General features: G+C 36.4%; 1 protein-coding gene and 1 pseudogene across 2 annotated transcripts in view; both read left to right on the top strand.

The window, feature by feature from the left end:
• The window catches only part of LOC125777683 (uncharacterized), a 235,173-nt gene that overhangs the window by 172,814 nt on the left and 46,770 nt on the right, over positions 1-15,589 (top strand). The window lies entirely within an intron of this gene.
• On the top strand, positions 8,352-11,929 carry LOC125777691 (putative nuclease HARBI1; annotated as a pseudogene).

Raw genomic sequence — 15,589 nt, 5'->3', positions numbered from 1 at the left:
TGAGCACGAAAAAAAAGTATCCCAGTGAGAAATTGGAATTAAAATTAAGCAAATTTTATAAGCACAATTATAAAATAAATTATTGTTTAATAAAATTTGAAAATTAAATATTTGTTCACTACGTTGGAGCAAAAATATATGAAAATATTCAAAAAAACTATATATAAATAAACGATTATCCAAATCTCAGAGCAAATGATAAATAGATAGATAAGAAGTTCTGCAGTTTCTCGAAATGAAGGGAATAATTTATATGTATATATAATATAAATATACCTTCAACTAATTGTTTAATGTTATATCTTTAGTACATTTATCTATTTAAATCTTTTTATGAAAATTTCTTATTAAAATAATAATTTTTAAATGGGTTGAAGAAATTTTATTGCGTTGTTTGGAACAAGTAAATTTTAAATCTGAAACAATTTGTTCACATATATAAGTAGAGGGGAAAAATTATAAACATTTAAATGAATATTTAAATTTAGATTTTATGAATTTCAGGTTAGAATGAATCATCTAAATTTTGCCAGAATTCAATAATACTTTATTTGTTTGAAACTTACCGATCACTTCGTAGAATTATTAATTCTGACTGCAAGTAATAGCCCTGATAGACGAACAAAATTAATGCGCCTTAAGCAACGCTAATGCGAATTGAAATTTTATGGTGACAGACGGCAGGTTTGTGCATTTAGACAGCTGATAGTGAAATTTGTTTCTTTATTAAACAAAAAAGTGAAATAAAAATGAATAAGATAAATTATTAAAAGAAATTTTGGTAATTTTGGAAAATCAATATAAATTTAACGAAAAAATTCGTTTATTATTATCTACGTTAAAAGATAATAGAGTGAAATTAATAGCATTAATTGATTGTAATGCGGAAAAAGTGTTCAAAAAAGCTAAGAATATTGGAAAAATTGATAGCAAAAGTGCGACATCTGTCAAAAAATAGCAAAAATCGGCCATTTTTGAGCAGTGTTGCCTACTCAAATTTGGTAAATTCCACCAAATGCACGAAATTCTTGTGCATTACAAACTTGCATTAACAAGGGTGAAATGCGCAAATAAATGTAAATTAAGCCCGCTAATGCATATTAGCGCTGTCGTCTGTCAGGGTTATAAAATTCATATCGGCTTATATCGCAATGAAAGGGATTTTTATCTATAAATGTTTGATTATAACTAAGTTTTTGCAAAATTTTTCTACACATTTTATTAATAAAAGCTCCATCGGAAAACGGCCTACACTGCCTAACAATCTCCAAACTAATGGAACTTGTTAGCTGTGTTTTTAGGTTTTCATTAATACGTGCACTATAATCCAAGTATTCGGTTTTACGTAACCAATCAGATATTTTTTGCAAAAAAATATACTTTTTTCTTTAAAAAGACATTTTCGTTCCTTTTCATCTAAATAATTAATAGTATAATGAAAATTAACAAAATATCTTTTAAGAATATATTTCCTATTATATTTAAAAGACATAAAAGGCATTGCATGGCACCAAAGGCATTTAGAATCATAAAATATTTCTCGCAGGGCATATTTGGTTTTGCGCTATAGTCTTGCGTGATGTTAATTCGTTACTGGCTCAGTAAATGCAGTAATAAACCTTTGCTTTGTTTACATACATATTGTTACGAATTTACTGCTTGCTAGTTTACTTTGTTAGGTTCGTATCTCTGGATTGACAAATAAAATCAACACTGTTTAATTTAATTCAACAACTCTTTATTTCACAACTCGTCTACACTATAGCTGTTTACTCTTAGCACTGATTGATTACGTTGGCGCTGTCACGGCTTATATAGCCACGCACTTCTCGCTGATGCCGATGTGTCCTTCTAGAATATTGCGTCTGGAAATTACCAGAACATAATGCTATACGGCGCCAAATGCAGACAAGCAGACAGCCGCGGCGCCAGACTCTGCAATTGTTCAAGCAGACGGCTGCGGCGGCAGATGTCTATTGTTTCGACAAGCAGACAGTGCGGCGCCAGATGTCTACAACAAGACAAATGCTATTCCATATACCTACAACTATTGTTCATAATAAGGGATGCATATAGCAATACAAATACAACTTAATACTACTTTTGTAACACTGCCCTCCACTAAAGCCTAATCGTCCCGATTAGGCACAAATCCTCTTGAACCAAATGGGGCGAGCCTCTCCAAATGTACTACTTTCATTTTATATCGTGCTTTTCCATTTCTTTGTATGCGGTATACCACGTCATTAAGTCGTTTCATCACCATATAGGGTCCTTCCCAGGCTGTCTGCAGTTTCGGGGACAAGCCTTTCTTTCGAAGTGGATTGTACAACAGGACCAGATCACCTTCTTCAAAACCTTTTGAATTTGCCGCTTGATCGAACCGGTCCTTCATCTTATTGCTCATCAGATGCGTATGCTGTCTTACCATTAGATGCAATTCATTCATTTCTTCCTTTAAGGCAGAACAATAATCTCCATCATTTCTTACAGCTGTAGGATTCGTTCCAAACTTAAGATCAGCAGGGAGTCGCAGATCAGATCCAAAAATAATCTTTGCTGGCGTGTAACCAGTTGTCTCGTGCTTCGCTGAACGATACGCCAGCAGGAACATCTGGATGCACTTGTCCCAATTCCGTTGATCTTTATCAACGATTTTCCGCAGATGTTCTTCGAGCGTTCGGTTGAATCTCTCTACCATCCCATCTGATTGTGGGTGTAACGCTGTTGTCCGTGTCTTTTGGATGCCCAATAATGTACAGACTTTTTGTAAAATGGAAATTCGAAATTCCTGCCTTGATCTGAGTGTAATTCGACGGGCACTCCGAACCTTGTTATCCAATTTTCTACAAACGCTTCGGCTACGGTCTTCGCTTTTTGGTTTGGTAAGGCATATACTTCTGGCCATTTACTGAAATAGTCCATGACAACCAGTAGATATTTGTTTCCGGCCATACTGGTTGGGAACGGACCTGCAACATCCATTGCGACTCGTTCAAATGGTGATCCCACGTTGTACTGTTGTAGCCTACCGCGACTTTTGGCTTTAGGACCTTTAGCTGCCATGCACTCTACGCAATTACTTATCCATTCTGCTATGGAATCTCGACAACCGATCCAGTAGAACCGTTGTTTAATCTTCTCTATAGTTTTTGTAATTCCAAGGTGCCCTCCACTAGGTCCATTGTGATATTCTTTCAATACTTTCGGGATCATGGACTTCGGTACTATGATCAGCAGACGAGACTGTTTGCCATCTTCGCTTTCCCAGGTACGATGAAGGTATCCATTAACGAGGTTTATGCTGTTCCATTGGGCCCAATATGCTTTTGCAGTTGGACTCTCGCTACTTATTTGTTACTTTGGTGGTCGTACTCCATTTTCTTTGGCCATTACCAGCTTTGCAAGATCAGGGTCCTCCAGCTGATTGATTCTGATGCGGTGAGGAGTCCAATCATCTTCAGGTTCTATATTCAGTAATCGCACGTCGATTATACCTTCTTTTCCTTCTGATTTGGAGCAATGTTTACATTCCAGTGGACAAGGGCGACGTGATAATGCATCCGCATTTTTGTGGTGAATCCCCTTTCGATGTTTCGTTTCGAAGTCGTAATTTTGTAATCTTTCGATCCATCGTGCAATTTGGCCTTCCGGATTCTTAAACTGAATAACCATTTTAATGCTGCATGATCAGTCCTCAGCAAGAATCGTTGTCCATACAAATACTTGTGGAAATGTTTTACACATTCCACCACAGCTAGTAGTTCTTTTCGCGTCACACAGTAGTTTTTCTCTGGTTTCCCGAGCACTCTGCTGTAATACCCAATTACTCTTTCTTGCCCGTCGATGAGCTGAGACAGGACACCTCCAATTCCATAAGCGCTCGCATCTGTATCCAGGATGAATTTCTTTCCAGGTTTTGGATAAGCTAACATCGGCGCCGTACAAAGTAGTTCTTTAAGCTGCTCAAACGCTTTTTCTTGTTCCAACTGCCATACAAACGGGCGATTCTTCTTTGTTAAATCATGTAAACTTCTAGCCACGTTCGCAAATCCAGGTACAAAACGGCGGTAATACGTGCATAAGCCAAGGAAGCTGCGGTGTTCATGTATGTTGGTGGGTCGAGGCCAATCTTTGACTGCTTTTATTTTTCCTTCCTCGGTGTGAATCCCCTCAGGTGACACTTTATGTCCGAGATATATGACCTGCTTCTTCCATAATGAACACTTTTTGGGATTCAAGCGTAATCCGGCTGATGCTATTCGCTGAAAGACTTCCTCTAGATTTTTCAGATGATCATCGAAACTTTTTCCCATGATGATAATGTCATCAAGATACACCAAACATGTCTTCCAGTTGAGTCCTTTTAACACATGTTCCATCAGTCGCTCGAACGTTGCAGGCGCATTACATAACCCAAATGGCATCACAGAGAATTCCCATAGCCCGTCGCCCATACTGAAAGCGGTCTTTTCACGGTCACGTTCATCAATCTCGACTTGCCAATATCCACTTTGTAGATCTAATGTAGAAAACCATTTCGCTCCAGACAAGGTGTCTAATGTATCGTCGATTCTCGGTAGAGGATAACTGTCTTTCTTTGTGACATCATTCAACTTCCTATAATCTACGCAGAAACGGGTGCTACCATCTTTCTTTTTAACTAAGACGATATGTGAGCTCCATGGACTTATTGAAGGTTCGATTACACCGTTTTTGTGCATGTCTTCAATAATTTTGTTAGCATCCTCACGTTTTGCTAATGGAACCCTACGCGGAGCTTGTCGGATTGGTTTAGCGTCTCCAGTATTTATGCGATGTTTGACAAGGCCGGTTCTTCCTGTATTGTTTCCTTCGTTTGCAAATATGGATGCGTATTTTTCTAATAGTTTTTCTGCTTTTAATTTTTCATTTCCATGCAGTTCGTTCAGCAAATTGTTTAGGAGTGTAGGACTTATCTGCTGTGGCTCAATAGTAGGTTTCTGTTGTGACCGTTCGCATTGTGCTATCCCACTTCTGACACCAATTGTTACGAATTTACTGCTTGCTAGTTTACTTTGTTAGGTTCGTATCTCTGGATTGACAAATAAAATCAACACTGTTTAATTTACTTCAACAACTCTTTATTTCACAACTCGTCTACACTATAGCTGTTTATTCTTAGCACTGATTGATTACGTTGGCGCTGTCACGGCTTATATAGCCACGCACTTCTCGCTGATGCCGACGTGTCCTTCTAGAATATTGCGTCTGGAAATTACCAGAACATAATGCTATACGGCGCCAAATGCCGACAAGCAGACAGCCGCGGCGCCAGACTCTGCAATTGTTCAAGCAGACGGCTGCGGCGGCAGATGTCTATTGTTTCGACAAGCAGACAGTGCGGCGCCAGATGTCTACAACAAGACAAATGCTATTCCATATACCTACAACTATTGTTCATAATAAGGGATGCATATAGCAATACAAATACAACTTAATACTACTTTTGTAACAATATATTCAACTCTAAGAAATCTTAGGGTGTTGTGTAACACTTTGTTTGCTACTTTCACGGTAATAAGAGTGTTGTGTTAGCATTTGAGCTACATATAATTTTTAAATTTTGATAATCAACACTTTAAAATATATTAAATAATGCAAGTGTTTACGTTATTTAAGTGATTATATTGAATTACTTTGAATATCTGTTCAATTTTATTGGGATATTACTTGTTGTTTGATGTTAAATCAGTTGTTTTTTTTTTGCAATTTTTAAACACGCTTCAAGTATTTCTAAATTTTTGCATGCAGTAGGATATAATCCTAGGTGGTAATTTGCCGTTTGACATATGTGTACAAATTGACAGTCCTTGATCGAATATAAATATATATCTTCTGGTGACGAAGGTCGTAAGTCGTTATTGACTAAGCTTTATTAAAAAGTTCGTTTACTATTACAAATTAAAGTCCACAAATTTGCATTTTTTTACAATTATTTATTATCATGGTGCGTTTTCTTTTTTTGCATTGAAATGTCTTTTAACAAAAGTCTCACCAACAATCAATGGCACTACTAAACTAGCTTCTGCATACACCTTAACTGGTGAAGCTTCTTTCTTTATTTTACCCCAGGAAATAGCCTCATCTGGTCGAGCAACACTGTAACTGCCATCGAATTCCGAAGCTGTGTGAATAAAAACGGAATAATCGGCTCCATTTTTCATCAAATTCGCATTGCATATGTGATGCTTTATAATACCGCCACCAATTATAACACTGAGATAGTCAAAAAAAAAGACAAGACCAAATTCGACGGTTTTCTTCTATTTCGGGTCTTACGAATCGAACTGCATCATTACTTTTTTGAGTTACAATCATGGTTTCATGCAAAAATTTTTGTTGAAGTTTTTCATCAAAGTGGCCCATTGTAAGAGAAAGGCAAATTTTTCTTCGGTCTCTAACTTTTTTAATGTTGACTTTTTTGGTCAACTTTCTTTGGCAAAGCTTCTCAGAATAAGTCCGTCTTTAAGTTCTTAGATGACTGTAAACCCCAAAATCAATGTTTTTTGTGTCCTTATAGCCAATATGTCGAAAAAACTGAAATTTAATCCATTTTTTAATGTTTTTTTCCCTCACGTTTCGTCAATATTTTAATATACCCTTTGATACTTATACATTAAGTGACATCTTGTAATAGTAAGAAACTTAAGCAAAGACAACGTTCTGAGCAAACTAACCATTAGAAAAAACAAGTAAGGAAGGGGTAAGTTCGGGTGTCACCGAACATTTTATACTCTCGCATGATAAAGTGATAATCGAGATTTCATTATCCGTCATTTACATATTTTTTTACTTTGCCGTAAAATTAATTAGAATTAAATTCTGAGAGATTTACCGATATTTTCGGTGAAAAATTAGGTTAGGTTAGGTTAGGCACTGAGTTCTTCGTGTTCGATATCAGGGACCTTGAAAAGTTATAGTCCGATCACGACAATTTTTCCACAAGGAATACCTCAGCTCAAATACCGTATTTGTATAAAGTTTTATTCCGCTATCATAATTGGTTTCTAATGTATATATTATACAGAGAAGGCATCAGATGGAATTCAAAATAGCGTTATTTTGGAAGAAGGCGTGGTTGTGAACCGATTTCGCCCATATTTCGTACATGTCATCAGGGTGCTAAGAAAATATTATATACCGAATTTCATTGAAATCGGTTGAGTAGTTCCTGATGTATGGTTTTTGGTCCATAAGTGGGCGACGCCATGCCCATTTTCAATTTTTAAAGAAAGCTTGGGTGCAGCTTCCTTCTGCCATTTCTTCCGTAAAATTTAGTGTTTCTGACGTTTTTTGTTAGTCGGTTAACGCACTTTTAGTGATTTTCAACATAACCTTGCGCGTGGCGTGGTTATTATCCGATTTCTTCCATTTTTGAACTGTATATGGAAATGCCTGAAGGAAACGATTCTGTAGAGTTTGGTTGACATAGCTATAGTAGTTTCCGAGATATGTACAAAAAACTTAGTAGGGGGCGGGGCCACGCCCACTTTTCCAAAAAAATTACCTCCAAATATGCCCCTCCCTAATGTGATCCTTTGTGCCAAATTTCACTTTAATATCTTTATTTATGGCTTAGTTATGACACTTTATAGGTTTTCGGTTTCCGCCATTTTGTGGGCGTGGCAGTGGACCGATTTTGCCCATCTTCGAACTTAACCTTCTTATGGAGCCAAGAAATACGTGTACCAAGTTTCATCATGATATCTCAATTTTTACTCAAGTTACAGCTTGCACGGACGGACGGACAGACGGACGGACGGACAGACGGACGGACGGACAGACAGACATCCGGATTTCAACTCTACTCGTCACCCTGATCACTTTGGTATATATAACCCTATATCTGACTGTTTTAGTTTTAGGACTTACAAACAACCGTTATGTGAACAAAACTATAATACTCTCTTTAGCAACTTTGTTGCGGGAGTATAAAAATTAACAAAATTTGTATTTTTTAAAAAAGCTACACTAACTATGTTTGTGTGCTGTTTTATTTTTTTTGTATCTTATAAGTGTTATCAATAAGTATCATGAATTTGTACACAATATTTAAATTAAATTTAATAAGACTCATCTATCAATGCCCTCCTGTCTTTTGCGGTATCCATACACCTTCACATCTTTAGACAATGGGTCTAATTATTGAATCCGCATCGAAATCGAATTCGCTGCGGATAGAATTTTCGATCGAAAATGTTTATGCGATTATTGATACCGTCGATAACCTGCTTTACCATACCATAAAGAAACTGTGTTATCAACAAATTTGAAAAATTAAATAAATTGTCTTTTCATTCGTTTTTACAAATATTTGAAATGGATACAATTGCATTATATTTAAGTGATAGTGATGATGAAAATAGTGTAAACATTCGTCGTGAGCGCAGAAATTTGAGGAATATTTCAAAAGACGTGCTGGAAATGGATGACTATAAGTGAGTTGAACTATTTAAGCTAAAAAAACAAAATTTTATTTATATATGTTTGAATGTATGTACATACGCAGTTTCATCAAAAATTTTCGGATCAACAAAAGGGCATTTATATACATTTTGGGGGAATGCGAAAATGAACTTGGAAATGACAAAAGACAAGGTTCTCTTTCTCCAAAAATAAAACTTGCTGCATGTCTACGTTTCTTAGCCACGGGTAGTTATCAACATTGTATTGGAAAGGACTTCAATATAAATATGGCCCAATCGACATTTTGTGTTGTATTAGATGAAGTACTCAACATTCTTGAGTACAGGCTATGTTCAAGGTGGGTCTCCATTGACATGACCGCCAGCGAGGAATTGGAAGCAAAAACATATTTTTTTGGCAAATCAAAAATTCCTGGTGTGGCAATGGCAGTTGATGGAACTCACGTAAAGATATTGGCACCGTCAAGACATAAACATCTGTATTTTAACCGCAAAGGATTCTCAAGTCTGAATGTTATGCTGGTTATACTATGTTCGGACCGACATTGAAAACATTTTGAAAACACATTTGTATGTTGTGGAATGTAAGTCGTTCGGACCGACAATGTGTGTTTTCGATGAGTTTTCACTGACAACTATCAATACGGGGATTCTCTTGTTGTTGCAAGATGACACAAAATGCAAAAATCCTTTACCGAAATATGCAAGGATAAGAGAGCACCCATTGCAGAAGTGATATATGACGGCACGAAAATAAACATGGGTTTTGGTCTGACATATTTTACAGCCATTGCATATAAATTTTTGCGTGTGTTTGTTGTGCCGTTGCACCAAGAAGAAAATTCTGCAATTATTGCACCGTGCAAGGGTTTTGCAGGAACAAGAGAATCCCCTTAACAGTGGGCAGCTGTATTTGTATATGGAATGTAAACAAATATGAAGTGACAATTGAGGGCCTGCAAAATATGTCTTCCAAAAAAATCGATTAAACTAGAGCAGGCACCGATTATAATGAGTGGAATGTAAGTTTTCAAGTAGTTTTCAGCGAAAACTGTGTTTTCATTTGACAGATTTTACGTGGACGAAAACACAAGTTTTCGTGCGAAAACCAGTTTTTCCCACGAAAACATGTTTTCAATGTCGGTCCGAACATAGTATAAGGCTTTTTCAAAATTAACTTATTATTCAGTATTCTATATATACATATATGTTTTTCATATGTAGGCGTGTGACCATAAGATGCAAATTTGATACGTTTGTGCTACATATCCCGGCAGTAGTCATGATTCTCACATATGGGATATGAGTGATTTGAAAATCATTAGCGCATCAAATTATCGGAGAGGACATGCAAATTTAATACTAGGTAAGAATAATTTGCTAAAAATACTATCAATTTATACGAATGTACTAATCAAAAATATATTTTGTAAAGGTGACAAAGGCTACCCTCTTCAACCGTGGCTCATAACTCCGTTTAGGGAACCAATAACATGCGTCCGAAAAAGGAGATTCAACACATATCATGCTAAAAGCCGAATTGTTATTGAGAAAACAATAGGTTTATTAAAATCGGTATTTCGTTGTCTTTGTAGTGAACGAGGACTACATTACGCACCATATAAAGCAGCGCGTATTGTCAATTTATGCTGCGCATTGCATAATATTCGTTTGCATTTTAATTCAAATGAAAACATAAATGAGTTAAACCTGGACACAACTGAAAATGCATATTCCAACGAAGATGAGAATGATATAGATGATACGCCTACCGATGAAGCAAATAGAATTAGAGATAGTTTTTTAGATATTTTTTAATATAAGTTCATAGTATATGAATATCATATTAAAATTATTTAAATAAACATAAAAATTCATTAAACGAATTATTAGAAATTAAAAATAAAAACTTATAGATTATTTAAATGTTGTAGTTCAAGTTCTACAATTCTTTTTTTCCATTACAGCATTATGTCGCTTCATTTCCTTCAATTTATCTTTTTCAATTTCATAGAGTTTTCTTATCAATCTGTTTGTTTCAGATTGTGCTTGTGCATGTTCGCTCTGTTGCTTCATAAGCGTGTTTAGAACTTTTGAAACATTGTCCTCCATCTTTTTTTGGATATTTATTTGCTCCTCAAGAAGACTCATTTTATTTATTTTCTGTTTCTTGTGCGGTGTACAGTGGGTCAGGTGTTCAGTATCTCCATTTGCTGGTCAGACGATAGAAATGATATTTCATTTTGCATTTGGGGCTGGGAAGAAATGTCGTCAATTGGTCTCTTCTTACTCGTACTAGGGATGTCATCTGAAATGTTTGTTGATGTTCCAAAAGTTTTTATACCTTTCAATCCCTCTACTGATTTATTAAGGGAAAGTATAGCGCTGACCTCCTCTTCGAGGGAACTTAAATTTATTTGGTTGAAGGGCCCACCCCCTGTTGCAGAAATTTGCTTTGTATTTTTAATCATTTTTCTTTTAACTGCAAATTTAAAATCAGTCCAAACCTATAAATGAACCAATATTAACCGATAATATAAACGCGTGCTGTTTTTTATACCTTTTTCCATCCAGTCTTGTCCTTGACTGGAGGGTCCATAGCGTTTAACTTTTCTGAAGTGTCTTCCCAAAAAGCAGTTATTTCCGCGGGTGCTCTTTGAGAAAATCCTTTAGCTATGTCTGGATGCAACTTCATGATATCCACTAGCACTTCAAATTGATTTTTGTTGGTGTGTTTTTGTTTCTTGTCTCTAAATCACAAATTTTAAACATAATTTAATGCATCCTCAGCTATTTTTTTACATATATACTTACAAATGCTCCATTTTTGTCAATTTACGCAGTTCACTCATCAACAGATAGATTTCGACAAATATTTTCGATTTTGCGGTTTCAATGATTTCGAAATTAGCGCCATCTATTAGCCACGGAATGTATTTTATCGAGTCGGCAAGTAAATTCAACTGCATCGAAAACTTCATTTTCGATACGGTTTCAATGATTGCAACGTAATAATTTTCGATCGAATTGTCAAGTTTTTCGATCGAAACGGATTCAATAATTAGACCCAATATATTTACCGATCAAAGATGATGTGCTAGGCAAATCGCTTGTCTTTGCGATAATTTCAGCTGTCGTACCATCGTTTTCAAACGGGCTTGGGAAAAATTTATTTTGTCACATTGCGAAATGCTGTCGGGTAGGTAGCTGATATAACGCATGTTTTGAGCTCTTGAACTGAAGGAAAATAAAAAAAGGATTACGATCCTTTTGTTTACGGCTGTTGGGTGGTTTATCCCACTTATCTTATAAATTTATCAAGATTTCGCCATACAAAAATGACAGTTCCAAATCACTTCATTGAAATGATGTGAAATTGATCCGCGCTAAATCTCTCTGTGCGACTCTGATTTTGCGCCATCTACTTGTCAGCATTGGAAATCTGTTACATTATCACAGCTGATTTATATCTACGAAAGGAAAAAATGTAAACAAACTATTTTTTTTTAAGCAATGAATCTAATTTCACCTGAAAATCGAGTAACAAATGAAAAAATGCATCCATTATATCTATTATATGGAAAATATTAAAAAAAAGACAGGTCTTATTTCAGAATACTATATGACAATCTTTTCTTTTGATAAATATTAAACGATCTGAATTCTTGAATGACAATAACAGCTGTTTTTGATCTTTCTAACGGCAGTGAGAACAGGCTGATTAATGAATGTAATTAAATGTAATATAATCCCTTTAAATTTTCGGTCTGAACATGGTATAAGTGACAGTCACAAAATCTATTACATTTCATTATTCAGAGATGTTTTTATACTTGAATAGAAATAAATATGTCGATAACAAATATTAAATTTTCTATAACATCGTCAAAAAACATAATCTTATATATAAAAATGAATCACAAAATGTGTTGCTAAGTGCATAACTTAACAACGCCTGGTCCAATTTGGCCAACTCTTTTTTGTAAATGTTCGTTGAAGTTCAGCACTTTACTTTTTCACATACAAACGTTATATAAAAATTATTATTTGTTTGTTAGTAAAGCTAAGAGAACGTCTGAAGTAATATTGATGAAATTTTTAGAGGTTATTGGTTGTGGATCGGGGAAGGTTTAGAAATAAAAATACCATATATTTTTCATGAGGAAAAGTCGAAAAATTGGATAATTCGAAAAAGTAACTTTTTTCCATTCAAATTTTTTTTTAAATTTTTGACTGTTTTGTTTTTTAATATTTTGATTTATAAATTATTTGAATTGTTCAATTTCGGTCGCTTGCTTTTTTATTCCGGCTATTCAAAAGAAAAATTATTGAAAATTATTCAGTGAAAACTTTATGTGTGTTTCACACATACTGATCAATTACAGATTGAAATTTGTTACGAAGGCACGAAGAGGTCGTGCTAATATCGGTTGACGTTATTTTTGCCATCAACGAAAGGTAGCCCAAGGCAAGGCAAGGCAAGAAGCACTCCTAAAATGCGATGACATACGTGCGGAATTATGGAACGCGGCAATCAGCAAGCGATCGTCACGATGTCACAGAACGACTTTTCAAACAACAGCTGCGATGTTTGATGTACTTTATCTTGAAGCAACGTATATATGGTGCTGTGAGATGCTGGATGTATTCTGTTGAGTAGCAAAAAAGAGGTTTGCCGAACGCACACATTTTTCTTTGGCTGCGGATGGTGGTTACACCAGATCAAATTGATGAAATAATTTCTGCGGAAATTCCTGAATCAGAGATAGATCCAGAATTATACGAAGTGGTGAAAACCAATATGGTTCATGGACCTTGCGGACATACAATCCCACTTCGGTTTGTATGTCTGACAATAAATGCACGAAACACTATCCACGTGCTTTTCTTACGGAAACGCGAACTGGAAATGATGGATATCCACTGTATCGGCGTCGCTCATCAGACGACAATGGCACAAGATTTAGCATTCAATTTAGAGACATGAATATCAAAGTTGGCAACACATGGATCGTGCCATATGCGCCACTGTTGTCTAATTCACATTCAAAATTCCTGTCAATGTTGAGTATTGCAGATTGGTGAAATCAATCAAATAGGTTTGTAAATACGTCACCAAAGAAAGCAACATGGCGATTATTGACCTTAAACGGGATGAGATCAGCAAGTATCAAGTAGGTCGATACGTGAACTGCAATAAAGCGTATTTAGGATATTTACTTTTACCATTCATGTAGATTTTAGTTTATATGAATGTAGCTTTTAGTTTATTTGAATGTAGCTGTAAGTTTATTTGAACAAGAAAATGTATTTTAATTAAAAGTGAACGAAAAATTCAAAAGTAACAAGGCTTCTTTTTAATGCTCGATCAGTCGCGCTTGCCGTCTCGTCTACTACTCGTCGTCCTCCATTCAGTGAGATGATGCAACAGCTCGCTCAGTCAGCTCGCTCAGGATAGAGTTGCCATCCCACATCTCGGCCATCCTGCTAGGCATTCGACTCGAATGTGCCACTGACTATATCATTCTCCGGCCAAGGCTTCATATTCTCTGCACATGTTGTCGTGCGTTTGGCTCCTTCGTGGTCACCGACTCGTAAAACATCGTACGTGTTGTTTGCTTTTGTTTTTACCACGCTATAATTTTGGTTTAAGCTTTAACCCTCTACCGAACTGCGTACGTTTAATATCCACAAGATCGCCATCTTTGTAGCGGGTTGCTGGTTTGCGACGAAGGTTATAGGATTTTCGATTTTCGTCTTGTAATTTCAGTATTTGTTGTTTCGCTTCTTTTCGCATTATTTCACGGCCGTCGTTGTAGCTCTTCACGATTTCGTCTTGAACTAGCTGATTTACATCATGGTCGTCTTTAGTACGCATTTTAGTACCTACTAATAATTCAAACGGTGTATGAGCAGTGCTTCTTGTGTACGTCGAGTTAATTGATTTTTGTACGCTATCCACATATTTGTACCACTTCGTCGGATCTTTTATGCTAAGTTTGGCTAAAACATTGCAAATTGTCGCATTGAGCCTCTCCACTTGGCCATTGGCTCTGGGTAGACCTGTAGTTACTTTGCAGTGTATGATGTTTTCCGCCCCACAGTACGCTTTGAAATCTTCAGACATGAACGCCGAACCAAGATCTGATACTATTTGAAATGGGTTGCCAAATACAGCACTCTGTATCTCTAACTTTGAAACTACCTCTTTAGCAGATGTGGTTTTGGTTGGGTAAAGCCAACAAAATTTGGTGAAAGCGTCGATTACCGCGAATATATGTTTATATTGCTTGCTTGTGGATTCTAATGGTCCTAGAAAATCGACGTGATACGTATAAAACGGTTGGTCTCCTTTGGTTAAAGGATACAGTTCTCCTTCTCGTTTACCTTGCTTACGGTTGCTTACAACACACTACACGCAATTCGTAATAGTATTTCGGATCTTCACTTCTAGTTACGGTATAAAATATTCTTTGGTTATAAGTTCTTTCGTTTTCTTGACTCCGAAGTGCCCTCTTTCGTGCGCTTGCTTGATGATGGCTCTCTGCATTTCTTGAGGTACCAACAACAATTCAACGTCGTCGATCAATTTGTACAAAACGTCCCCTTAATGAAATAGTCGTCGTACGCAGAGTTATGCTTTAGTACTTTTCTTATCGTTCGTAGCTCTTCGTCTTGGGATTGCGCGGGATAAATTTTTGTTAGTATGCTTTCACTGTTGATACTTAGCACGGCATATCTGCTCAAATCATCGGCATGTTTCATTTGCGAGCCTGACCTGTGCTCCACTACGTAGTCGTATTCCTGCAGAAAGAGTACCCATCTAGCCACCCTGGTGCACAGATCCCTTTTTTCCAATGTCTTTGTAAAGGCTTTGCAGTCTGTCACCAATTTAAAGTGCAAACCGAGTAAATAGACTCTAAATTTTTTTAACGCCTCGATAACTGCCAACACCTCTAGCTCCTAGCTCGAATATTTCTTCTCTGCATCTGCTGTCTTTTTGCTCATGTAATACACAGGGTGCCACTGCTTGTCTTCTGGTGATTTTTGTAGGAGTACGGCACCGTAACCATCGGCGGACGCGTCTGTGTGCACCTCTGTTTCATAACGCTGATTAAAAA

The sequence above is a fragment of the Bactrocera dorsalis genome, chromosome 3 (genome assembly GCF_023373825.1).
Source record: "Bactrocera dorsalis isolate Fly_Bdor chromosome 3, ASM2337382v1, whole genome shotgun sequence".
NCBI lineage: Eukaryota > Metazoa > Arthropoda > Insecta > Diptera > Tephritidae > Bactrocera > Bactrocera dorsalis.
This window is presented reverse-complemented; position numbering and strand designations above follow the sequence as displayed.